Source organism: Sinohyriopsis cumingii, unplaced genomic scaffold (genome assembly GCF_028554795.1).
Source record: "Sinohyriopsis cumingii isolate HCF-2022 unplaced genomic scaffold, ASM2855479v2 utg000066l, whole genome shotgun sequence".
NCBI classification, from domain to species: domain Eukaryota; kingdom Metazoa; phylum Mollusca; class Bivalvia; order Unionida; family Unionidae; genus Sinohyriopsis; species Sinohyriopsis cumingii.
The window spans coordinates 349,159-374,849 of NW_028315866.1; the positions used below are offsets into that span (position 1 = coordinate 349,159).

The 25,691-nt window shown below is 33.9% G+C and overlaps 4 non-coding genes across 4 annotated transcripts; all 4 read right to left on the bottom strand.

Moving 5' to 3' along the window:
* Positions 1–4,129: 4,129 nt before the first annotated feature.
* On the bottom strand, positions 4,130–4,213 carry Trnal-cag (transfer RNA leucine (anticodon CAG)). The gene has a single exon. It is a non-coding gene; the product is annotated as a tRNA-Leu (tRNA).
* Positions 4,214–11,007: 6,794 nt separating this feature from the next.
* Positions 11,008–11,091, bottom strand: Trnal-cag (transfer RNA leucine (anticodon CAG)). The gene has a single exon. It is a non-coding gene; the product is annotated as a tRNA-Leu (tRNA).
* Positions 11,092–17,861: 6,770 nt separating this feature from the next.
* Trnal-cag (transfer RNA leucine (anticodon CAG)) lies at positions 17,862–17,945 on the bottom strand. Its single transcript has one exon. It is a non-coding gene; the product is annotated as a tRNA-Leu (tRNA).
* Positions 17,946–24,986: 7,041 nt separating this feature from the next.
* Positions 24,987–25,070, bottom strand: Trnal-cag (transfer RNA leucine (anticodon CAG)). Its single transcript has one exon. It is a non-coding gene; the product is annotated as a tRNA-Leu (tRNA).
* Between the last annotated feature and the right edge of the window lie 621 nt (positions 25,071–25,691).

The following is a 25,691-nucleotide window of genomic DNA, read 5'->3' on the forward strand; positions in this document are numbered from 1 at the left end:
CCATTTCGCTTATCACCAATTATTGTATAATAGTGAACCAAATGGGACTTTCCTGACCAGATAAATCTGAGAAATAATTGCTTCAATTCATCAGCAATCATATCAGGAAGAGGCTGAACTGACACTATGTACAATACTCTAGAAACTAATAAGTTATTAACAACTGTTACTTTTCCTTGTATTGTCAAATATCTCTGTGACCACAGTTGCAATAAGTTTTTAATTTTAGACAATCTATCATTCCAGTTCAGTTGCTCACATAACTTTGCACATTTTCCCACATAAGCTCCCAAAATTAAGATGACTTGATCACACATTTGAATTTGTAATTGTTTGCAATAATCATCAGTAAGTTTACCAGATCCAATACACAGAAGTTCTGTCTTTTCCTTGTTCACCTTTGCACCAGATCCTTTACAATACAAGTCAAGTACATTAAAAGATTGATTAATGGATTGTGTGTCCGCTAATGTCAAGGTTGTATCATCTGCATGTTGAAAAACTTTACTTGTATTACTAGACAGTGGGAGTGGAATACCTTTGATAGTGGGATTTGCTTTGATAGCGAGTCCTAAGGGTTCTGCTGCTAATACATATAACATTGCTGATATAGGACAACCTTGTCTGACTGAATTTTTAATTAAAAAGGGTTTCGTTAGATGACCATTGCATTTAACACTACTTTTAATTTCATTATAAAATATCTTTATCCACTGAATAAAATTGTCACCAAAACCGAACTTTCGTAACACAGAAATCAAATATGAGTGGCAAACTCTGTCAAACGCTTTTTCTTGATCAATTTTTAAGATATATCCCTCAAGATTGTCTCTCTCAACCATATCTATAATATCTCTTACAGTGACTATAGTATCAGCAATATCTCTCCCAACTATACAACATGTCTGAGTTTGAGAAATAATTTTGGGTAATACCATTTTTAAACGTGTAGACAAAATCCTTGCCAAAATTTTATAATCTACATTAAGTAAACTGATAGGACGCCAATTTTGCAATCTTCTATTATCCCCCTTATTTTTATAAATAAGTGATATAACCCCAAATCTCATTGATCTCGACATAATATTGTCATTCTTAACACTCTGAAAGATGTGCAACAGAATATCATATATACAATCATAAAATTTACAATACCACTCTACTGTCAATCCGTCCGGGCCGGGGCTTTTATTTTTAGCCATCCCTTTTATAGCTGTATGTATTTCATCAACTGTTATTATGGCATCACACATATCTTTATCCTCATCAGATACAGAACAGTTTACAAAATTTAAAAGTGAATCAGTACAATTATCATCAACAGTTACCGAAGAATATAAATGACTATAAAACTGATGTATTTCATCTAAGATTCCGCTTGTATTTGAAATAATTACACCATCATCATCAATCAATTCATTGATTACATTTTTGTTGTGTCGATATTTCTCAAGATTTAGAAAATATTTAGTATTTCTATCGCTTTCAATTGCCCATTTGGCCTTAGATCTCAATATAGCACCCCCGACAAAAATCAGTTTCATAGTCACTTAGCTGATGTTTTAGTTCTTCATATTTGTTAATGTCATATGGTTCTTTATTTGCGACTTTTTCTGAAAATGATTTTAATTTATTTTGCAATGTAAAGTATTCTTGTAATATTTCCTTATTTCTTCTTGTACAGTATACTTGGGAAAATTTTTTAATTTTGTATTTTACATTATCCCACCAAATGAGTGGTTCACTGAAATACATTTCGTCAGTTTTTCCCTCGGTAAGAATTGATTTCACTCTTTGTACATATTTTTCCTCAAAAAGAACATTGTTATTTAATATCCATAATCCGGGCCCTGTTTCCACTTTGCAGGTATTTAGTTTAAGGTATACAAAAGAATGATCACTAAAGGATGTATCTGCATAATAAATATTTTGCACATTGGAGTGCAATTTTGAGGAAATCAAAAAATAATCTATTCTACTCTGCTTCATTTCGCCTAGTACAACTTGTTTTCTGGAGAAACTACGAGTACTAGGATTTCGTGATCTCCATAAATCGGTAATATTCCTATCATGAATAATTTTATAAAGTTCACGCATTGCTACATCATCAATATGTAAGGCTTTGTTATGTCGATCAATACCTGCTAAAGTTGTATTAAAATCACCAGCCAGGATAGTGCTATCACTAGTACTGTTATGTAAATATGTATTTAGCTTCATGAAAAAGTTAAACTTTTCCTTCACAACATTTGGAGCATAAATATTGATTAAATCAATCACTTTATCATCCATAGCTATTTTAAGATGTAAAATCCTACCCTTTTCAATCATTTCTTGTGTCACCTGATTTCTCAATTCTCTCACTACTAAAACAGCAACACCTGCCCTCCTAATGTCAGCATTACTATAAAATATGTCACCATTCCAAATCTCATTTTCTCTAATACTTTCAACAAACTCATCATCCCAAAAGGTTTCTTGCAATAATAAAATATGGCCTCTTTTCTCTTTAAATATTTCTAAAACAGACTTTAGTTTATTCAAATTACGCAAGCCATTTACATTTAGAGATACAATATTTAAAGCCATGATTATGATGAGTGTATTGAAAGTATTAAAAAATGTTGAGTGTTTGATCATTTCTTCATAGGTGTTCGTCGCATGCTATTCATCTTCATATTAGGTACTGGATTAAACCTTCTCCTTCTCCTTTGTACTACTTTGAAATTTTCGATATTAGTACCGTTTTCTTGACATGTACGTGATTCGTTTGATCTTTCAACAACGTCTGCAGCCATCTTCCTGTCATCATCTGAATCTGTCCCCGATCCATCTCCAATTGTATGATTGTTGTTTACTTCCTCAGATTCTATTTCTACATTGGTCATATCAACTCCAATTCTTTCTTTTTCTTCCCCACTTTCTCCACTCTCATTATCTTTTTTTGCATTCTCAATTTCTTCTTTATCATCTTCGTCACTCTGTAACTCCAATATGTCTTCCCTCATATCATCATCAACTTGCGAATGAATGCCTGTAATGGCCTCTCTGTAACACATACATGTTTGCGCCTCTTTGTGGCATTTGTCGCATATCCTGCATGTACACATAAGAGGAAAACTTCCACAACTTTCACATCTTTGCCTTGTGCAATTTTTTGCTACATGGCCTTGCTCCCCACACTTGTAGCATACAAAATCAGGGCAGTCTTTTATAACATGTCCCGGATCAAGACATCTAGAACATACCTTAACTTGATTATTGTGTAATACTCTAAAGTATTGTTGACCATTGACAGTCTGAAATTTCAGACTGTAAGGCAAGGATTTTACCTGCTGTGGAAATTTACATTTGACATAACGAGTCCCATCAGCCACACTAGTTCCAGGATAATATCTGCGTTGAATGGGAGAAAGAAGTTCTACTCCGTATTCACCGAGCTTCATACTTATATCATCATCTGTGATGTATGCTGGTAAATGAAGAATTGACACAATAATAGTGTCTGAATATAAAAGAGTACAATCAAAGTGTTCACTTCCAATATCAATTCCACACAAGGTATTATATGCTACTTCCTTACTCGGTAGTGTGACCTCATACAAATTTGCACCTTTGGGCACAACTGCATAGACCGACATATCTCCGGTTAATTCTTCTACACTTCTAACAATATCACTTGCCTTTATTTTCTTCACATCCTTTACATCAATCACCACGGTACATTCTTTCCCAAAACGACGAGAAGCTCCTGTCTGTCTATCGATGTTACTCGACATGCCATTCTTATTGTTAGCTATTCCACTGGTGTCATTAGAGTGTGAGTCAGCTCCTTGTGCTGCACGTGCAGCACGACCAGGTTTTGTATTCATTGTCACAGAAAAAAATTTTTTGTGTGGTGGATAAAGTTATCCACACACTCAAAATATATCTCACTTATATATGAATGCGATCAAACAAATCTTATCAACGTACCTGTAACAAATTAAAACAGCAAAAATGTCTATTAAAGGAAAAAAACTTGAAAATTCACGGAGCGATCATCAAACGTGTTTTCCTTCTGATGTCATAACCGGAAGTCTCTATTTTAGAGTCATAAAAGATACTGCTCTATGACAAAAGAACAGTTTGTCAGAAGTGGGATTCGAACCCACGCCGGGAAGACCCGACTGCGACCTGAACGCAGCGCCTTAGACCGCTCGGCCATCCTGACATATGCATTGCAAAGATCCGAGTGCACATAGAGAGATTGAAGGGCGTATAGGTCAGCATACTGAATAGGACTCGTTGAGGCCTAGAATCATCGACTAATTGAATAAATAGTAAGATTTTGTAACAACAAAGATTTTGTAACAGCACAGGATAATCTCCAATCATCTATATTTTTATCTTTGTACTTGTATATTGTGCCTCTAATAATGATAACATTAACTACAAAGTTATTAATGTTTTCCTTGCAGAGAAGTCGATGAGGGAGGGATTCTACTGTAATTTGAATGCATCATCTTAGACCGCTTGTCCATCCTGATCTATCCATTAGTTTTCTGCACCTTATCTCTTAGAAATACAGTGGAAAGGATACATTAAATGATAGAGACAAATGCAAATGTTAAGTAATAGAGAACAATTGAAATATGAAGGAACAGTGAAAACCTCCAATGTAACAGGTAAGCGTTATTGAACAATGTTATATTATGTATGCATACATCCATAAAGAGAGAGAGAGAGAGAGAGAGAGAGAGAGAGAGAGAGAGAGAGAGAGAGATGGTGTGTGTGTGTGTGTGGGGGGGGGGGGAAGGGTAGGTGGACGTATATAATTAGACAGGCAGTGGATAGATGGGCATCTTGTTTGTGAATCGCGGGAATATAGCGCCAGCGGGTACTTATATAAAAATGACAATTTCTCATTAACATACAAGAGATAAACTTCTCCTCTCGATAATACCTTGTGCTTATTATAACTGTTTGAGCATAAAGAATAAAAAGGTAACCTTTTTGGGACTCGAATGAATGTGAGTGAAACACTCATGCAGGTAGTATCGCTTTCCCGTCTGTAGATATCCGTGAGATTTGTATGTGTGTGTGTGTCTATATGTGTGTGTGTGTGTGTGTGTTAGAGAGAGAGAGAGAGAGAGAGAGAGAGAGAGAGAGAGAGAGAGATAATAACAAGTTAATACATTTGAAGGGCCAGAAAAGCATATTTAACTAAAACAGCTGTTATATGCCAGCATACATGAACGCTGTAAGATTGATGTTTTCTATTTTAGAGTCATAAGAGATACTGCTCTATGACAAAAGAACAGTTTGTCAGAAGTGGGATTCGAACCCACGCCGGGAAGACCCGACTGCGACCTGAACGCATCGCCTTTTTTTTTTTTTTCTTTCTTTATTCAAAAACGCTTTGTACAGTATAAAAGTTAAAAATATACAGTCAGTATGTACATAGTAGTTTGTAATGCTATATTACAAAATAATGGTTCTACAATAGTATTTTGTAATGCTATATTACAAAACAATGATTCTACAATAGTATTTTGTTAAGCTATATTACAGAACAATGATTCTAAAATTTTATTGTGTAATGTTATAGTACAAAACAATGATTCTACAATGTAATAAACACTTTATCCTCTTCTATTCTCATTAAAGGATTATCTTTTACAAAATACTTCGTAATCAAAGTCTGATTTTTGTCTTTGTAATGTTGATACGCATATAATATATATTTTCTAGTCAAATATTGGAACAATCTTTCGATGTCTATTTGTTTCCCTAATAAAGACATAATGTTTCTTCTTTTGTAAATGCACAATCGAGCAATGCTCAGAATGTAGTTCAAAAAATAACTATTTACTGATTTTGTTTCTTTGTTATATCCTATCATGAGCATTTGTTCAAGAGAAGTGCTATTGAGAACACCAACTCTACAATTTTTAAAAAGAATCTCAACTATATATACAATATAATTCTTAAAAGAGCTTAATTCAGGACATTTCAAAAACATGTGAAATAAATCCTCTGTTTCCAACTGGCACACTGGACATGAGTCATTATCAATTTTGCCATAGTATTTTAGTCTCTCTTTTGTAAATATTCGATTGTGCATTATTCTATAATCCAAATCTATACAATCTGGGGTCTTGAAAGGTAGGTGTATCAATTTCCAGTATTTATGCTTTTCCAAACTAAATATCTTACTCCAAAAGGAAACAGAAGCTGGTTCTTGAAAAATCAACGTACATAAAAGCTTGTAAAATAGTTGTGTTGTACATAAACAGAGGTCATATAATTTTGTATCAACTCTGAGAAACATATTATTTCTCCCATTGGTTACAGTGGGTTTTGACTCTGTTGCAACAATATTTCTCCAGCCTAATGGTATACTTTCTATTATGCAATTATAGTCTTTTTTTATCTTATCTGTTTTGATCTCAGAATTTGATTTGTATATCATTTCTGGAATAGCTCTATAAGGTAGTATTCCAGGTACAAATTCATATGTAATATCCTGAACACGAACAATTCCTGCTTCTATAAATTCTGCGAAAAACAACGTTTTACCAGCACATGTAATATTAGGATTTAAAAAGAGAGGTTGTTCAAAAACATTCCTCACATCAATATTTGTATCGATATTATTTCTAAGTTTTTCCCATGCATGAAACATTTCTCTGTAAAATATAGGTAGGGTATTCAATTGTTGCTTATTTAAAGACATGAGAAACAACTCTTTGGTCAACCTCATGTTCAGGACAGTAGATAAAAAGTGATCAAAGGTATTTTTCCACATAGCATGGCAATTCACATCAAAGTATCTTTTTAAAAATTTTAGTCTGAATGCATACATTTTCATCTTTATATCAGTTAACTGTAGTCCGCCATTTCGCTTATCACCAATTATTGTATAATAGTGAACCAAATGGGACTTTCCTGACCAGATAAATCTGAGAAATAATTGCTTCAATTCATCAGCAATCATATCAGGAAGAGGCTGAACTGACACTATGTACAATACTCTAGAAACTAATAAGTTATTAACAACTGTTACTTTTCCTTGTATTGTCAAATATCTCTGTGACCACAGTTGCAATAAGTTTTTAATTTTAGACAATCTATCATTCCAGTTCAGTTGCTCACATAACTTTGCACATTTTCCCACATAAGCTCCCAAAATTAAGATGACTTGATCACACATTTGAATTTGTAATTGTTTGCAATAATCATCAGTAAGTTTACCAGATCCAATACACAGAAGTTCTGTCTTTTCCTTGTTCACCTTTGCACCAGATCCTTTACAATACAAGTCAAGTACATTAAAAGATTGATTAATGGATTGTGTGTCCGCTAATGTCAAGGTTGTATCATCTGCATGTTGAAAAACTTTACTTGTATTACTAGACAGTGGGAGTGGAATACCTTTGATAGTGGGATTTGCTTTGATAGCGAGTCCTAAGGGTTCTGCTGCTAATACATATAACATTGCTGATATAGGACAACCTTGTCTGACTGAATTTTTAATTAAAAAGGGTTTCGTTAGATGACCATTGCATTTAACACTACTTTTAATTTCATTATAAAATATCTTTATCCACTGAATAAAATTGTCACCAAAACCGAACTTTCGTAACACAGAAATCAAATATGAGTGGCAAACTCTGTCAAACGCTTTTTCTTGATCAATTTTTAAGATATATCCCTCAAGATTGTCTCTCTCAACCATATCTATAATATCTCTTACAGTGACTATAGTATCAGCAATATCTCTCCCAACTATACAACATGTCTGAGTTTGAGAAATAATTTTGGGTAATACCATTTTTAAACGTGTAGACAAAATCCTTGCCAAAATTTTATAATCTACATTAAGTAAACTGATAGGACGCCAATTTTGCAATCTTCTATTATCCCCCTTATTTTTATAAATAAGTGATATAACCCCAAATCTCATTGATCTCGACATAATATTGTCATTCTTAACACTCTGAAAGATGTGCAACAGAATATCATATATACAATCATAAAATTTACAATACCACTCTACTGTCAATCCGTCCGGGCCGGGGCTTTTATTTTTAGCCATCCCTTTTATAGCTGTATGTATTTCATCAACTGTTATTATGGCATCACACATATCTTTATCCTCATCAGATACAGAACAGTTTACAAAATTTAAAAGTGAATCAGTACAATTATCATCAACAGTTACCGAAGAATATAAATGACTATAAAACTGATGTATTTCATCTAAGATTCCGCTTGTATTTGAAATAATTACACCATCATCATCAATCAATTCATTGATTACATTTTTGTTGTGTCGATATTTCTCAAGATTTAGAAAATATTTAGTATTTCTATCGCTTTCAATTGCCCATTTGGCCTTAGATCTCAATATAGCACCCCCGACAAAAATCAGTTTCATAGTCACTTAGCTGATGTTTTAGTTCTTCATATTTGTTAATGTCATATGGTTCTTTATTTGCGACTTTTTCTGAAAATGATTTTAATTTATTTTGCAATGTAAAGTATTCTTGTAATCTTTCCTTATTTCTTCTTGTACAGTATACTTGGGAAAATTTTTTAATTTTGTATTTTACATTATCCCACCAAATGAGTGGTTCACTGAAATACATTTCGTCAGTTTTTCCCTCGGTAAGAATTGATTTCACTCTTTGTACATATTTTTCCTCAAAAAGAACATTGTTATTTAATATCCATAATCCGGGCCCTGTTTCCACTTTGCAGGTATTTAGTTTAAGGTATACAAAAGAATGATCACTAAAGGATGTATCTGCATAATAAATATTTTGCACATTGGAGTGCAATTTTGAGGAAATCAAAAAATAATCTATTCTACTCTGCTTCATTTCGCCTAGTACAACTTGTTTTCTGGAGAAACTACGAGTACTAGGATTTCGTGATCTCCATAAATCGGTAATATTCCTATCATGAATAATTTTATAAAGTTCACGCATTGCTACATCATCAATATGTAAGGCTTTGTTATGTCGATCAATACCTGCTAAAGTTGTATTAAAATCACCAGCCAGGATAGTGCTATCACTAGTACTGTTATGTAAATATGTATTTAGCTTCATGAAAAAGTTAAACTTTTCCTTCACAACATTTGGAGCATAAATATTGATTAAATCAATCACTTTATCATCCATAGCTATTTTAAGATGTAAAATCCTACCCTTTTCAATCATTTCTTGTGTCACCTGATTTCTCAATTCTCTCACTACTAAAACAGCAACACCTGTCCTCCTAATGTCAGCATTACTATAAAATATGTCACCATTCCAAATCTCATTTTCTCTAATACTTTCAACAAACTCATCATCCCAAAAGGTTTCTTGCAATAATAAAATATGGCCTCTTTTCTCTTTAAATATTTCTAAAACAGACTTTAGTTTATTCAAATTACGCAAGCCATTTACATTTAGAGATACAATATTTAAAGCCATGATTATGATGAGTGTATTGAAAGTATTAAAAAATGTTGAGTGTTTGATCATTTCTTCATAGGTGTTCGTCGCATGCTATTCATCTTCATATTAGGTACTGGATTAAACCTTCTCCTTCTCCTTTGTACTACTTTGAAATTTTCGATATTAGTACCGTTTTCTTGACATGTACGTGATTCGTTTGATCTTTCAACAACGTCTGCAGCCATCTTCCTGTCATCATCTGAATCTGTCCCCGATCCATCTCCAATTGTATGATTGTTGTTTACTTCCTCAGATTCTATTTCTACATTGGTCATATCAACTCCAATTCTTTCTTTTTCTTCCCCACTTTCTCCACTCTCATTATCTTTTTTTGCATTCTCAATTTCTTCTTTATCATCTTCGTCACTCTGTAACTCCAATATGTCTTCCCTCATATCATCATCAACTTGCGAATGAATGCCTGTAATGGCCTCTCTGTAACACATACATGTTTGCGCCTCTTTGTGGCATTTGTCGCATATCCTGCATGTACACATAAGAGGAAAACTTCCACAACTTTCACATCTTTGCCTTGTGCAATTTTTTGCTACATGGCCTTGCTCCCCACACTTGTAGCATACAAAATCAGGGCAGTCTTTTATAACATGTCCCGGATCAAGACATCTAGAACATACCTTAACTTGATTATTGTGTAATACTCTAAAGTATTGTTGACCATTGACAGTCTGAAATTTCAGACTGTAAGGCAAGGATTTTACCTGCTGTGGAAATTTACATTTGACATAACGAGTCCCATCAGCCACACTAGTTCCAGGATAATATCTGCGTTGAATGGGAGAAAGAAGTTCTACTCCGTATTCACCGAGCTTCATACTTATATCATCATCTGTGATGTATGCTGGTAAATGAAGAATTGACACAATAATAGTGTCTGAATATAAAAGAGTACAATCAAAGTGTTCACTTCCAATATCAATTCCACACAAGGTATTATATGCTACTTCCTTACTCGGTAGTGTGACCTCATACAAATTTGCACCTTTGGGCACAACTGCATAGACCGACATATCTCCGGTTAATTCTTCTACACTTCTAACAATATCACTTGCCTTTATTTTCTTCACATCCTTTACATCAATCACCACGGTACATTCTTTCCCAAAACGACGAGAAGCTCCTGTCTGTCTATCGATGTTACTCGACATGCCATTCTTATTGTTAGCTATTCCACTGGTGTCATTAGAGTGTGAGTCAGCTCCTTGTGCTGCACGTGCAGCACGACCAGGCTTTGTATTCATTGTCACAGAAAAAAATTTTTTGTGTGGTGGATAAAGTTATCCACACACTCAAAATATATCTCACTTATATATGAATGCGATCAAACAAATCTTATCAACGTACCTGTAACAAATTAAAACAGCAAAAATGTCTATTAAAGGAAAAAAACTTGAAAATTCACGGAGCGATCATCAAACGTGTTTTCCTTCTGATGTCATAACCGGAAGTCTCTATTTTAGAGTCATAAAAGATACTGCTCTATGACAAAAGAACAGTTTGTCAGAAGTGGGATTCGAACCCACGCCGGGAAGACCCGACTGCGACCTGAACGCAGCGCCTTAGACCGCTCGGCCATCCTGACATATGCATTGCAAAGATCCGAGTGCACATAGAGAGATTGAAGGGCGTATAGGTCAGCATACTGAATAGGACTCGTTGAGGCCTAGAATCATCGACTAATTGAATAAATAGTAAGATTTTGTAACAACAAAGATTTTGTAACAGCACAGGATAATCTCCAATCATCTATATTTTTATCTTTGTACTTGTATATTGTGCCTCTAATAATGATAACATTAACTACAAAGTTATTAATGTTTTCCTTGCAGAGAAGTCGATGAGGGAGGGATTCTACTGTAATTTGAATGCATCATCTTAGACCGCTTGTCCATCCTGATCTATCCATTAGTTTTCTGCACCTTATCTCTTAGAAATACAGTGGAAAGGATACATTAAATGATAGAGACAAATGCAAATGTTAAGTAATAGAGAACAATTGAAATATGAAGGAACAGTGAAAACCTCCAATGTAACAGGTAAGCGTTATTGAACAATGTTATATTATGTATGCATACATCCATAAAGAGAGAGAGAGAGAGAGAGAGAGAGAGAGAGAGAGAGAGAGATGGTGTGTGTGTGTGGGGGGGGGGGAAGGGTAGGTGGACGTATATAATTAGACAGGCAGTGGATAGATGGGCATCTTGTTTGTGAATCGCGGGAATATAGCGCCAGCGGGTACTTATATAAAAATGACAATTTCTCATTAACATACAAGAGATAAACTTCTCCTCTCGATAATACCTTGTGCTTATTATAACTGTTTGAGCATAAAGAATAAAAAGGTAACCTTTTTGGGACTCGAATGAATGTGAGTGAAACACTCATGCAGGTAGTATCGCTTTCCCGTCTGTAGATATCCGTGAGATTTGTATGTGTGTGTGTGTCTATATGTGTGTGTGTGTGTGTGTGTGTGTGAGAGAGAGAGAGAGAGAGAGAGAGAGAGAGAGAGAGGATAACAAGTTAATACATTTGAAGGGCCAGAAAAGCATATTTAACTAAAACAGCTGTTATATGCCAGCATACATGAACGCTGTAAGATTGATGTTTTCTATTTTAGAGTCATAAGAGATACTGCTCTATGACAAAAGAACAGTTTGTCAGAAGTGGGATTCGAACCCACGCCGGGAAGACCCGACTGCGACCTGAACGCATCGCCTTTTTTTTTTTTTTCTTTCTTTATTCAAAAACGCTTTGTACAGTATAAAAGTTAAAAATATACAGTCAGTATGTACATAGTAGTTTGTAATGCTATATTACAAAATAATGGTTCTACAATAGTATTTTGTAATGCTATATTACAAAACAATGATTCTACAATAGTATTTTGTTAAGCTATATTACAGAACAATGATTCTAAAATTTTATTGTGTAATGTTATAGTACAAAACAATGATTCTACAATGTAATAAACACTTTATCCTCTTCTATTCTCATTAAAGGATTATCTTTTACAAAATACTTCGTAATCAAAGTCTGATTTTTGTCTTTGTAATGTTGATACGCATATAATATATATTTTCTAGTCAAATATTGGAACAATCTTTCGATGTCTATTTGTTTCCCTAATAAAGACATAATGTTTCTTCTTTTGTAAATGCACAATCGAGCAATGCTCAGAATGTAGTTCAAAAAATAACTATTTACTGATTTTGTTTCTTTGTTATATCCTATCATGAGCATTTGTTCAAGAGAAGTGCTATTGAGAACACCAACTCTACAATTTTTAAAAAGAATCTCAACTATATATACAATATAATTCTTAAAAGAGCTTAATTCAGGACATTTCAAAAACATGTGAAATAAATCCTCTGTTTCCAACTGGCACACTGGACATGAGTCATTATCAATTTTGCCATAGTATTTTAGTCTCTCTTTTGTAAATATTCGATTGTACATTATTCTATAATCCAAATCTATACAATCTGGGGTCTTGAAAGGTAGGTGTATCAATTTCCAGTATTTATGCTTTTCCAAACTAAATATCTTACTCCAAAAGGAAACAGAAGCTGGTTCTTGAAAAATCAACGTACATAAAAGCTTGTAAAATAGTTGTGTTGTACATAAACAGAGGTCATATAATTTTGTATCAACTCTGAGAAACATATTATTTCTCCCATTGGTTACAGTGGGTTTTGACTCTGTTGCAACAATATTTCTCCAGCCTAATGGTATACTTTCTATTATGCAATTATAGTCTTTTTTTATCTTATCTGTTTTGATCTCAGAATTTGATTTGTATATCATTTCTTGAATAGCTCTATAAGGTAGTATTCCAGGTACAAATTCATATGTAATATCCTGAACACGAACAATTCCTGCTTCTATAAATTCTGCGAAAAACAACGTTTTACCAGCACATGTAATATTAGGATTTAAAAAGAGAGGTTGTTCAAAAACATTCCTCACATCAATATTTGTATCGATATTATTTCTAAGTTTTTCCCATGCATGAAACATTTCTCTGTAAAATATAGGTAGGGTATTCAATTGTTGCTTATTTAAAGACATGAGAAACAACTCTTTGGTCAACCTCATGTTCAGGACAGTAGATAAAAAGTGATCAAAGGTATTTTTCCACATAGCATGGCAATTCACATCAAAGTATCTTTTTAAAAATTTTAGTCTGAATGCATACATTTTCATCTTTATATCAGTTAACTGTAGTCCGCCATTTCGCTTATCACCAATTATTGTATAATAGTGAACCAAATGGGACTTTCCTGACCAGATAAATCTGAGAAATAATTGCTTCAATTCATCAGCAATCATATCAGGAAGAGGCTGAACTGACACTATGTACAATACTCTAGAAACTAATAAGTTATTAACAACTGTTACTTTTCCTTGTATTGTCAAATATCTCTGTGACCACAGTTGCAATAAGTTTTTAATTTTAGACAATCTATCATTCCAGTTCAGTTGCTCACATAACTTTGCACATTTTCCCACATAAGCTCCCAAAATTAAGATGACTTGATCACACATTTGAATTTGTAATTGTTTGCAATAATCATCAGTAAGTTTACCAGATCCAATACACAGAAGTTCTGTCTTTTCCTTGTTCACCTTTGCACCAGATCCTTTACAATACAAGTACATTAAAAGATTGATTAATGGATTGTGTGTCCGCTAATGTCAAGGTTGTATCATCTGCATGTTGAAAAACTTTACTTGTATTACTAGACAGTGGGAGTGGAATACCTTTGATAGTGGGATTTGCTTTGATAGCGAGTCCTAAGGGTTCTGCTGCTAATACATATAACATTGCTGATATAGGACAACCTTGTCTGACTGAATTTTTAATTAAAAAGGGTTTCGTTAGATGACCATTGCATTTAACACTACTTTTAATTTCATTATAAAATATCTTTATCCACTGAATAAAATTGTCACCAAAACCGAACTTTCGTAACACAGAAATCAAATATGAGTGGCAAACTCTGTCAAACGCTTTTTCTTGATCAATTTTTAAGATATATCCCTCAAGATTGTCTCTCTCAACCATATCTATAATATCTCTTACAGTGACTATAGTATCAGCAATATCTCTCCCAACTATACAACATGTCTGAGTTTGAGAAATAATTTTGGGTAATACCATTTTTAAACGTGTAGACAAAATCCTTGCCAAAATTTTATAATCTACATTAAGTAAACTGATAGGACGCCAATTTTGCAATCTTCTATTATCCCCCTTATTTTTATAAATAAGTGATATAACCCCAAATCTCATTGATCTCGACATAATATTGTCATTCTTAACACTCTGAAAGATGTGCAACAGAATATCATATATACAATCATAAAATTTACAATACCACTCTACTGTCAATCCGTCCGGGCCGGGGCTTTTATTTTTAGCCATCCCTTTTATAGCTGTATGTATTTCATCAACTGTTATTATGGCATCACACATATCTTTATCCTCATCAGATACAGAACAGTTTACAAAATTTAAAAGTGAATCAGTACAATTATCATCAACAGTTACCGAAGAATATAAATGACTATAAAACTGATGTATTTCATCTAAGATTCCGCTTGTATTTGAAATAATTACACCATCATCATCAATCAATTCATTGATTACATTTTTGTTGTGTCGATATTTCTCAAGATTTAGAAAATATTTAGTATTTCTATCGCTTTCAATTGCCCATTTGGCCTTAGATCTCAATATAGCACCCCCGACAAAAATCAGTTTCATAGTCACTTAGCTGATGTTTTAGTTCTTCATATTTGTTAATGTCATATGGTTCTTTATTTGCGACTTTTTCTGAAAATGATTTTAATTTATTTTGCAATGTAAAGTATTCTTGTAATCTTTCCTTATTTCTTCTTGTACAGTATACTTGGGAAAATTTTTTAATTTTGTATTTTACATTATCCCACCAAATGAGTGGTTCACTGAAATACATTTCGTCAGTTTTTCCCTCGGTAAGAATTGATTTCACTCTTTGTACATATTTTTCCTCAAAAAGAACATTGTTATTTAATATCCATAATCCGGGCCCTGTTTCCACTTTGCAGGTATTTAGTTTAAGGTATACAAAAGAATGATCACTAAAGGATGTATCTGCATAATAAATATTTTGCACATTGGAGTGCAATTTTGAGGAAATCAAAAAATAATCTATTCTACTCTGCTTCATTTCGCCTAGTACAACTTGTTTTCTGGAGAAACTACGAGTACTAGGATTTCGTGATCTCCATAAATCGGTAATATTCCTATCATGAATAATTTTATAAAGTTCACGCATTGCTACATCATCAATATGTAAGGCTTTGTTATGTCGATCAATACCTGCTAAAGTTGTATTAAAATCACCAGCCAGGATAGTGCTATCACTAGTACTGTTATGTAAATATGTATTTAGCTTCATGAAAAAGTTAAACTTTTCCTTCACAACATTTGGAGCATAAATATTGATTAAATCAATCACTTTATCATCCATAGCTATTTTAAGATGTAAAATCCTACCCTTTTCAATCATTTCTTGTGTCACCTGATTTCTCAATTCTCTCACTACTAAAACAGCAACACCTGCCCTCCTAATGTCAGCATTACTATAAAATATGTCACCATTCCAAATCTCATTTTCTCTAATACTTTCAACAAACTCATCATCCCAAAAGGTTTCTTGCAATAATAAAATATGGCCTCTTTTCTCTTTAAATATTTCTAAAACAGACTTTAGTTTATTCAAATTACGCAAGCCATTTACATTTAGAGATACAATATTTAAAGCCATGATTATGATGAGTGTATTGAAAGTATTAAAAAATGTTGAGTGTTTGATCATTTCTTCATAGGTGTTCGTCGCATGCTATTCATCTTCATATTAGGTACTGGATTAAACCTTCTCCTTCTCCTTTGTACTACTTTGAAATTTTCGATATTAGTACCGTTTTCTTGACATGTACGTGATTCGTTTGATCTTTCAACAACGTCTGCAGCCATCTTCCTGTCATCATCTGAATCTGTCCCCGATCCATCTCCAATTGTATGATTGTTGTTTACTTCCTCAGATTCTATTTCTACATTGGTCATATCAACTCCAATTCTTTCTTTTTCTTCCCCACTTTCTCCACTCTCATTATCTTTTTTTGCATTCTCAATTTCTTCTTTATCATCTTCGTCACTCTGTAACTCCAATATGTCTTCCCTCATATCATCATCAACTTGCGAATGAATGCCTGTAATGGCCTCTCTGTAACACATACATGTTTGCGCCTCTTTGTGGCATTTGTCGCATATCCTGCATGTACACATAAGAGGAAAACTTCCACAACTTTCACATCTTTGCCTTGTGCAATTTTTTGCTACATGGCCTTGCTCCCCACACTTGTAGCATACAAAATCAGGGCAGTCTTTTATAACATGTCCCGGATCAAGACATCTAGAACATACCTTAACTTGATTATTGTGTAATACTCTAAAGTATTGTTGACCATTGACAGTCTGAAATTTCAGACTGTAAGGCAAGGATTTTACCTGCTGTGGAAATTTACATTTGACATAACGAGTCCCATCAGCCACACTAGTTCCAGGATAATATCTGCGTTGAATGGGAGAAAGAAGTTCTACTCCGTATTCACCGAGCTTCATACTTATATCATCATCTGTGATGTATGCTGGTAAATGAAGAATTGACACAATAATAGTGTCTGAATATAAAAGAGTACAATCAAAGTGTTCACTTCCAATATCAATTCCACACAAGGTATTATATGCTACTTCCTTACTCGGTAGTGTGACCTCATACAAATTTGCACCTTTGGGCACAACTGCATAGACCGACATATCTCCGGTTAATTCTTCTACACTTCTAACAATATCACTTGCCTTTATTTTCTTCACATCCTTTACATCAATCACCACGGTACATTCTTTCCCAAAACGACGAGAAGCTCCTGTCTGTCTATCGATGTTACTCGACATGCCATTCTTATTGTTAGCTATTCCACTGGTGTCATTAGAGTGTGAGTCAGCTCCTTGTGCTGCACGTGCAGCACGACCAGGCTTTGTATTCATTGTCACAGAAAAAAATTTTTTGTGTGGTGGATAAAGTTATCCACACACTCAAAATATATCTCACTTATATATGAATGCGATCAAACAAATCTTATCAACGTACCTGTAACAAATTAAAACAGCAAAAATGTCTATTAAAGGAAAAAAACTTGAAAATTCACGGAGCGATCATCAAACGTGTTTTCCTTCTGATGTCATAACCGGAAGTCTCTATTTTAGAGTCATAAAAGATACTGCTCTATGACAAAAGAACAGTTTGTCAGAAGTGGGATTCGAACCCACGCCGGGAAGACCCGACTGCGACCTGAACGCAGCGCCTTAGACCGCTCGGCCATCCTGACATATGCATTGCAAAGATCCGAGTGCACATAGAGAGATTGAAGGGCGTATAGGTCAGCATACTGAATAGGACTCGTTGAGGCCTAGAATCATCGACTAATTGAATAAATAGTAAGATTTTGTAACAACAAAGATTTTGTAACAGCACAGGATAATCTCCAATCATCTATATTTTTATCTTTGTACTTGTATATTGTGCCTCTAATAATGATAACATTAACTACAAAGTTATTAATGTTTTCCTTGCAGAGAAGTCGATGAGGGAGGGATTCTACTGTAATTTGAATGCATCATCTTAGACCGCTTGTCCATCCTGATCTATCCATTAGTTTTCTGCACCTTATCTCTTAGAAATACAGTGGAAAGGATACATTAAATGATAGAGACAAATGCAAATGTTAAGTAATAGAGAACAATTGAAATATGAAGGAACAGTGAAAACCTCCAATGTAACAGGTAAGCGTTATTGAACAATGTTATATTATGTATGCATACATCCATAAAGAGAGAGAGAGAGAGAGAGAGAGAGAGAGAGAGAGAGAGAGATGGTGTGTGTGTGTGGGGGGGGGGGAAGGGTAGGTGGACGTATATAATTAGACAGGCAGTGGATAGATGGGCATCTTGTTTGTGAATCGCGGGAATATAGCGCCAGCGGGTACTTATATAAAAATGACAATTTCTCATTAACATACAAGAGATAAACTTCTCCTCTCGATAATACCTTGTGCTTATTATAACTGTTTGAGCATAAAGAATAAAAAGGTAACCTTTTTGGGACTCGAATGAATGTGAGTGAAACACTCATGCAGGTAGTATCGCTTTCCCGTCTGTAGATATCCGTGAGATTTGTATGTGTGTGTGTGTCTATATGTGTGTGTGTGTGTGTGTGTGTGTGAGAGAGAGAGAGAGAGAGAGAGAGAGAGAGAGAGAGGATAACAAGTTAATACATTTGAAGGGCCAGAAAAGCATATTTAACTAAAACAGCTGTTATATGCCAGCATACATGAACGCTGTAAGATTGATGTTTTCTATTTTAGAGTCATAAGAGATACTGCTCTATGACAAAAGAACAGTTTGTCAGAAGTGGGATTCGAACCCACGCCGGGAAGACCCGACTGCGACCTGAACGCATCGCCTTTTTTTTTTTTTTCTTTCTTTATTCAAAAACGCTTTGTACAGTATAAAAGTTAAAAATATACAGTCAGTATGTACATAGTAGTTTGTAATGCTATATTACAAAATAATGGTTCTACAATAGTATTTTGTAATGCTATATTACAAAACAATGATTCTACAATAGTATTTTGTTAAGCTATATTACAGAACAATGATTCTAAAATTTTATTGTGTAATGTTATAGTACAAAACAATGATTCTACAATGTAATAAACACTTTATCCTCTTCTATTCTCATTAAAGGATTATCTTTTACAAAATACTTCGTAATCAAAGTCTGATTTTTGTCTTTGTAATGTTGATACGCATATAATATATATTTTCTAGTCAAATATTGGAACAATCTTTCGATGTCTATTTGTTTCCCTAATAAAGACATAATGTTTCTTCTTTTGTAAATGCACAATCGAGCAATGCTCAGAATGTAGTTCAAAAAATAACTATTTACTGATTTTGTTTCTTTGTTATATCCTATCATGAGCATTTGTTCAAGAGAAGTGCTATTGAGAACACCAACTCTACAATTTTTAAAAAGAATCTCAACTATATATACAATATAATTCTTAAAAGAGCTTAATTCAGGACATTTCAAAAACATGTGAAATAAATCCTCTGTTTCCAACTGGCACACTGGACATGAGTCATTATCAATTTTGCCATAGTATTTTAGTCTCTCTTTTGTAAATATTCGATTGTACATTATTCTATAATCCAAATCTATACAATCTGGGGTCTTGAAAGGTAGGTGTATCAATTTCCAGTATTTATGCTTTTCCAAACTAAATATCTTACTCCAAAAGGAAACAGAAGCTGGTTCTTGAAAAATCAACGTACATAAAAGCTTGTAAAATAGTTGTGTTGTACATAAACAGAGGTCATATAATTTTGTATCAACTCTGAGAAACATATTATTTCTCCCATTGGTTACAGTGGGTTTTGACTCTGTTGCAACAATATTTCTCCAGCCTAATGGTATACTTTCTATTATGCAATTATAGTCTTTTTTTATCTTATCTGTTTTGATCTCAGAATTTGATTTGTATATCATTTCTTGAATAGCTCTATAAGGTAGTATTCCAGGTACAAATTCATATGTAATATCCTGAACACGAACAATTCCTGCTTCTATAAATTCTGCGAAAAACAACGTTTTACCAGCACATGTAATATTAGGATTTAAAAAGAGAGGTTGTTCAAAAACATTCCTCACATCAATATTTGTATCGATATTATTTCTAAGTTTTTCCCATGCATGAAACATTTCTCTGTAAAATATAGGTAGGGTATTCAATTGTTGCTTATTTAAAGACATGAGAAACAACTCTTTGGTCAACCTCATGTTCAGGACAGTAGATAAAAAGTGATCAAAGGTATTTTTCCACATAGCATGGCAATTCACATCAAAGTATCTTTTTAAAAATTTTAGTCTGAATGCATACATTTTCATCTTTATATCAGTTAACTGTAGTCCGCCATTTCGCTTATCACCAATTATTGTATAATAGTGAACCAAATGGGACTTTCCTGACCAGATAAATCTGAGAAATAATTGCTTCAATTCATCAGCAATCATATCAGGAAGAGGCTGAACTGACACTATGTACAATACTCTAGAAACTAATAAGTTATTAACAACTGTTACTTTTCCTTGTATTGTCAAATATCTCTGTGACCACAGTTGCAATAAGTTTTTAATTTTAGACAATCTATCATTCCAGTTCAGTTGCTCACATAACTTTGCACATTTTCCCACATAAGCTCCCAAAATTAAGATGACTTGATCACACATTTGAATTTGTAATTGTTTGCAATAATCATCAGTAAGTTTACCAGATCCAATACACAGAAGTTCTGTCTTTTCCTTGTTCACCTTTGCACCAGATCCTTTACAATACAAGTACATTAAAAGATTGATTAATGGATTGTGTGTCCGCTAATGTCAAGGTTGTATCATCTGCATGTTGAAAAACTTTACTTGTATTACTAGACAGTGGGAGTGGAATACCTTTGATAGTGGGATTTGCTTTGATAGCGAGTCCTAAGGGTTCTGCTGCTAATACATATAACATTGCTGATATAGGACAACCTTGTCTGACTGAATTTTTAATTAAAAAGGGTTTCGTTAGATGACCATTGCATTTAACACTACTTTTAATTTCATTATAAAATATCTTTATCCACTGAATAAAATTGTCACCAAAACCGAACTTTCGTAACACAGAAATCAAATATGAGTGGCAAACTCTGTCAAACGCTTTTTCTTGATCAATTTTTAAGATATATCCCTCAAGATTGTCTCTCTCAACCATATCTATAATATCTCTTACAGTGACTATAGTATCAGCAATATCTCTCCCAACTATACAACATGTCTGAGTTTGAGAAATAATTTTGGGTAATACCATTTTTAAACGTGTAGACAAAATCCTTGCCAAAATTTTATAATCTACATTAAGTAAACTGATAGGACGCCAATTTTGCAATCTTCTATTATCCCCCTTATTTTTATAAATAAGTGATATAACCCCAAATCTCATTGATCTCGACATAATATTGTCATTCTTAACACTCTGAAAGATGTGCAACAGAATATCATATATACAATCATAAAATTTACAATACCACTCTACTGTCAATCCGTCCGGGCCGGGGCTTTTATTTTTAGCCATCCCTTTTATAGCTGTATGTATTTCATCAACTGTTATTATGGCATCACACATATCTTTATCCTCATCAGATACAGAACAGTTTACAAAATTTAAAAGTGAATCAGTACAATTATCATCAACAGTTACCGAAGAATATAAATGACTATAAAACTGATGTATTTCATCTAAGATTCCGCTTGTATTTGAAATAATTACACCATCATCATCAATCAATTCATTGATTACATTTTTGTTGTGTCGATATTTCTCAAGATTTAGAAAATATTTAGTATTTCTATCGCTTTCAATTGCCCATTTGGCCTTAGATCTCAATATAGCACCCCCGACAAAAATCAGTTTCATAGTCACTTAGCTGATGTTTTAGTTCTTCATATTTGTTAATGTCATATGGTTCTTTATTTGCGACTTTTTCTGAAAATGATTTTAATTTATTTTGCAATGTAAAGTATTCTTGTAATCTTTCCTTATTTCTTCTTGTACAGTATACTTGGGAAAATTTTTTAATTTTGTATTTTACATTATCCCACCAAATGAGTGGTTCACTGAAATACATTTCGTCAGTTTTTCCCTCGGTAAGAATTGATTTCACTCTTTGTACATATTTTTCCTCAAAAAGAACATTGTTATTTAATATCCATAATCCGGGCCCTGTTTCCACTTTGCAGGTATTTAGTTTAAGGTATACAAAAGAATGATCACTAAAGGATGTATCTGCATAATAAATATTTTGCACATTGGAGTGCAATTTTGAGGAAATCAAAAAATAATCTATTCTACTCTGCTTCATTTCGCCTAGTACAACTTGTTTTCTGGAGAAACTACGAGTACTAGGATTTCGTGATCTCCATAAATCGGTAATATTCCTATCATGAATAATTTTATAAAGTTCACGCATTGCTACATCATCAATATGTAAGGCTTTGTTATGTCGATCAATACCTGCTAAAGTTGTATTAAAATCACCAGCCAGGATAGTGCTATCACTAGTACTGTTATGTAAATATGTATTTAGCTTCATGAAAAAGTTAAACTTTTCCTTCACAACATTTGGAGCATAAATATTGATTAAATCAATCACTTTATCATCAATAGCTATTTTAAGATGTAAAATCCTACCCTTTTCAATCATTTCTTGTGTCACCTGATTTCTCAATTCTCTCACTACTAAAACAGCAACACCTGCCCTCCTAATGTCAGCATTACTATAAAATATGTCACCATTCCAAATCTCATTTTCTCTAATACTTTCAACAAACTCATCATCCCAAAAGGTTTCTTGCAATAATAAAATATGGCCTCTTTTCTCTTTAAATATTTCTAAAACAGACTTTAGTTTATTCAAATTACGCAAGCCATTTACATTTAGAGATACAATATTTAAAGCCATGATTATGATGAGTGTATTGAAAGTATTAAAAAATGTTGAGTGTTTGATCATTTCTTCATAGGTGTTCGTCGCATGCTATTCATCTTCATATTAGGTACTGGATTAAACCTTCTCCTTCTCCTTTGTACTACTTTGAAATTTTCGATATTAGTACCGTTTTCTTGACATGTACGTGATTCGTTTGATCTTTCAACAACGTCTGCAGCCATCTTCCTGTCATCATCTGAATCTGTCCCCGATCCATCTCCAATTGTATGATTGTTGTTTACTTCCTCAGATTCTATTTCTACATTGGTCATATCAACTCCAATTCTTTCTTTTTCTTCCCCACTTTCTCCACTCTCATTATCTTTTTTTGCATTCTCAATTTCTTCTTTATCATCTTCGTCACTCTGTAACTCCAATATGTCTTCCCTCATATCATCATCAACTTGCGAATGAATGCCTGTAATGGCCTCTCTGTAACACATACATGTTTGCGCCTCTTTGTGGCATTTGTCGCATATCCTGCATGTACACATAAGAGGAAAACTTCCACAACTTTCACATCTTTGCCTTGTGCAATTTTTTGCTACATGGCCTTGCTCCCCACACTTGTAGCATACAAAATCAGGGCAGTCTTTTATAACATGTCCCGGATCAAGACATCTAGAACATACCTTAACTTGATTATTGTGTAATACTCTAAAGTATTGTTGACCATTGACAGTCTGAAATTTCAGACTGTAAGGCAAGGATTTTACCTGCTGTGGAAATTTACATTTGACATAACGAGTCCCATCAGCCACACTAGTTCCAGGATAATATCTGCGTTGAATGGGAGAAAGAAGTTCTACTCCGTATTCACCGAGCTTCATACTTATATCATCATCTGTGATGTATGCTGGTAAATGAAGAATTGACACAATAATAGTGTCTGAATATAAAAGAGTACAATCAAAGTGTTCACTTCCAATATCAATTCCACACAAGGTATTATATGCTACTTCCTTACTCGGTAGTGTGACCTCATACAAATTTGCACCTTTGGGCACAACTGCATAGACCGACATATCTCCGGTTAATTCTTCTACACTTCTAACAATATCACTTGCCTTTATTTTCTTCACATCCTTTACATCAATCACCACGGTACATTCTTTCCCAAAACGACGAGAAGCTCCTGTCTGTCTATCGATGTTACTCGACATGCCATTCTTATTGTTAGCTATTCCACTGGTGTCATTAGAGTGTGAGTCAGCTCCTTGTGCTGCACGTGCAGCACGACCAGGCTTTGTATTCATTGTCACAGAAAATAATATTTTGTGTGGTGGATAAAGTTATCCACACACTCAAAATATATCTCACTTATATATGAATGCGATCAAACAAATCTTATCAACGTACCTGTAACAAATTAAAACAGCAAAAATGTCTATTAAAGGAAAAAAACTTGAAAATTCACGGAGCGATCATCAAACGTGTTTTCCTTCTCTGCTCTACCGACTGAGCTAGGCCCCATCGCCTTAGACCGCTCGGCCATCCTGATATATCCAGGACAAAGTAGTGCCTGCCGATACAATCTTACGGTATTCATGCAGTGCCTTTAATCGCTAAGTCATCCGGATATGTCCGTTATGAGATGTTGTGCTTAATTTTCTAGATCAACAAATGGACCCATTAATAGTCAGACCTGGTAGGTATGTACAGGTTCATACAGGCAGTTGATACGTAATATTGTTTTATGGTTATATTTACAATTGTATTAAAATGACTTGTATATTTCAAAAAATAGTTATTTCTGTTAAATGTGATAGAAAATAAAAACTGTTTGTCAGAAGTGGGATTCGAACCCACGCCGGGAAGACCCGACTGCGACCTGAACGCAGCGCCTTAGACCGCTCGGCCGTCCTGACATATGCGTTACAAAGTGCCGAGCGCACGTAGAGAGATTGAAGGGCGTATAGGTCAGCATACTGAATAGGACTCGTTGAGGCCTAGAATCATCGACTAATTGAATAAATAGTAAGATTTTGTAACAACAAAGATTTTGTAACAGCACAGGATAATCTCCTATCATCTATGGTTTTATCTTTGTACTTGTATATTGTGCCTGTAATAATGATAACATTAACTACAAAGTTATCAGTTTTTTCGTTGCAGAGAAGTCGATGAGGGTGAGATTCTAATACAAGTTGAATGCAGCACCTTAGACCGCTTGTCCATCCTGATATATCCATTAGTTTTCTGCCCTCTTAGAAATACAGTGGAAAGGAAACATTAAATGATAGAGACAAATGCAAATGTTAAGTAATAGAGAACAATTGAAATATAAAGGAACAGGAAGAAACATCAATGTAATAGGTACGCGTGATAGAACACTGTTGAGACGTTGCTTGAAAACCAATCGTAATTGATATTGGGGCCAAGTCAGAAGTCAGTGATTGAAATATAGGAACAAAATTATTTTACCAAATTGGTATGTTAGGTTTTGAAAGTGAATCAGAAGTGGTTTCAGTACACAGTGAAAAGGAAAT